Raw genomic sequence first — 3112 nt, forward strand, 5'->3', positions numbered from 1 at the left:
AGTCAGAGCCACACAGTGGCTAGAATCTTTTAATTAATTGTTTTCTTTCCTTGTTTCCCCCCTACTCAGGAATGAGGATAATATTGAATCCCTTTCCTGGTGGTTTAAGAGGCTTTGAATCTTTTGGTAGATAAATTGGGGACAAGCAGTTAAAAGGTCTGAAAAACATCTGATATAGAGCACACTGGCATAAGGTTGATGGGATGCTGGGATATAGGCAAAGGTGGATGAACTGGGGGAACAACAGGCAGTTTAGTCTTGTCTTCACTTTTAGTCTGAGACCTTAAATTGTTGTATTGTTAGCAATTGCTTGTGGAGAGGTAAGAAATTGTGGCAATGGGCATGAAAAGGAATATTAATGATCCAATTTCCAGCTGGGTTCCACTCCAAGGCCTCGCTGGGTGATGTGCATTTTTAATCATAACAAACCAGAATGAGAAGGAGTTGTTTGCAGCAAGGCAGGCCTGCATGTGGAGCCACAGGGTGTGACACTGTCTCAGACCTCTGCCTGCTGCTCAGAGGAGACAGTTGCACAAAGAAGTTGTGCTTCAGTGCCACCACAAACTAGGTTGGATTGTGACCACAGTAAAACCTGGATCACTGCTAGAAATAGATCCAGGGGGAGAGTCTTGTAACTATCCTGAACATCCTAAAGCTCTTGAACAGAAGAAATAACTTAATTTGACTGGAGCGTTGGTTCAAAACTGGTCCTGACCTGAAAACGGAAAAAAAAATATTTAGGTGCTAGGCAGCATTGTTCTGTAGCCATGCTGAATCTCCTGCTAGCTAGTTTCTTGATGGTTTCTGTAGTAGGGTCTTCTCACCTGTTTGTATTTCTGGCAAATGATTTCTCTGATTTTCAAGGGCATGCAGTGTGGTGAGTGGTGTAACTAACAGCAAGACTGCTTTGATCATTTCAGTCTTAAAGACACAGAGTTTGACAGAATATTGGAGAATCCTGGAGGTTTTCTTTACCCTCTGAAGTGCTTTTTGTTCTGAATTTTCAGACACAGAGAACCCTGCTGTACTTCTTTAGGAGTTCATGATAGCGTGGGGTCAAGCAGTCAGTAGTAGTTGCTCTGGAGAGACACGAAGCCTTCCCTTGCTTTGGGCTAACTATTCTGTGATCATTTAGCAGTGGGACTTGCAGCTCTGTGCTTCATGCACATTTGAGAAGGTGTCAGCTACATACTCTAACTTAACTGCTAAGATTCAAGCTCTGTGTCTCCAAACAGGTCCCTTTTTACTTGTCTTTCATCTTTCACTCTGCCATGGTGACTGTGTAACTGCCTTGTCAGTAGGGTTAAATGCCTAACAAGTACCAATGTTTTAGCACCACAGTTGTCTAGTGTATGTGACAACACAGTGCAGAAGCACAGCCTTTTTGTGGCAGAGATGCCTGATACATCTCTGTGGCAGAAGCAGCAGCAGCTTAGCTTTCTCAGTGCAAGACTTACAGTGCACACTAAGCAGGACCGTCATTCCATTGAGCAGAGGGGCAGGGGTGCCACAGATACTCTTTCAATATAGTTCAGGAGTTCTGGGAGGAAGAAATATTTGTCTTGCATCCCTTCAAGTGCATATTAAGGCCAGAATTAAGTACTGACATTCCTTTTGGAGTTCTCATCAGCCATTCTGTTCTCCCCTCTGTGTTAGTGGTAACCCAAACTAGGGAAAAGGGCTGAAGTACTGCATGCCTGGTCTTTGTAGCTTCATGTTTTGTGTATCTGGCAGAAGAAAAGTGGCTGGTGTTTGATATCCCAGGACTCTTGCTCATTATTTTCAGGTAAACAAGCTGAGGAATCGGGAAGAGACATAAGAAAACTCTTGTTTTTTATCCCATTAAACTGAGAGCTAGTGTCCTCTGGGATGGTCCGTGCTGATGCAGCCATTTGTATTGTGCTGGCTGAAGTTAGAGCATTGCTGCAGGAAGATGGGATGATTTCTGTCAGAGAAGTAATTTCTGAAAGGCCACAGACACCTGGTAAATTGGAGCCAGCCAGGCCACTTGTGTGCATCCCAGCTCCTGCCTGCTGCAGTGCCAGGGGAGATGCCAGCAGCTTAAAGACTTCTGTTTTGCTTAGGAATGAAAGTTATATGATTCATGCAAGATCTGTTTCACCTGAGGAGGGGAATTCACTGAACTGGCTTGAGGAGGGGATGGGAGGAGTTGCCTTTCAACATCCACAGTAGGTGCTGCCTCTGGCATAAATGCCATGGTTGGAGGACAGAGTGAGGGGTTTGTACATGTTGTGCTCATGCAGCAAGCCTGGCCCTGAGAGAGGCACCATTCCACTTGGCAAAGCTGCCTTGCTGCTGCCTCTTGACACCCAAGCAGCTAATGTGCCTCCTCCACAAAAGCTTTTGCTTTGAAATGTTGAAAGCTGCAATACTGTGTGCTTGTACGTGTGTATGGAGATTGAATGGGCAGTGGTCCTCTCCTGGCAGGGAGAGGGGGCTGCCAAATGGATATAGCTTGCTGTGATTTTATAAATGTTTTTTGGGAAAGATGGATACCGTTTGCTGAGATAGGTATTTGTTGCTCAGGCAAAACTCCCAGTGTATTTACAGCGGCTCTACATGGTCTCTGTGCGGTAGGTATGCGTGTGTGCATGTACATGCTTGTGTATGCCTTTATTTCCATGCTCCAGCTGCCTGCCTCTGATTTAAGGGCAGGTTTTATTCCCCAGCTGCCTCAGGGCTCCTCTTTACTGATTGCATTAAAGTCTCCGTAATTCTCCCCTCATTAATGATTGGCATATTTTTACCTCTCACTAAAGGAGCTTGCAGGCAACTCTCGTGGGGCCCTGCTTGCCAAATGAAACAATTTCATCCTGCTCCAGAAACGCATTAAAAAGGGTTTGTCAGGATCTTATCGCTAGTTAAGGAAAGCTAATCAAATTACTTCTATTTATTAGCTGCCGCAGCAATGTGTCATTCCATCAAGTACAGGTACTGGGACAGGCAGGGACTGCACCAAGAGCTCTGTGCATCCAGCACTGCTGCCTTGTTCTGCACAACAGTATCTCTTGCCAAGGGAGGCTGCAGGGCCAAGAGAGGCTGTGAACTTCACAGCAACTGTGCTTCTGCTGCTATTCCCAGCAGGGATTCC

This window comes from Chaetura pelagica, unplaced genomic scaffold, assembly GCF_000747805.2.
Source record: "Chaetura pelagica isolate M959 unplaced genomic scaffold, ChaPel_1.0 scaffold11, whole genome shotgun sequence".
NCBI classification, from domain to species: domain Eukaryota; kingdom Metazoa; phylum Chordata; class Aves; order Apodiformes; family Apodidae; genus Chaetura; species Chaetura pelagica.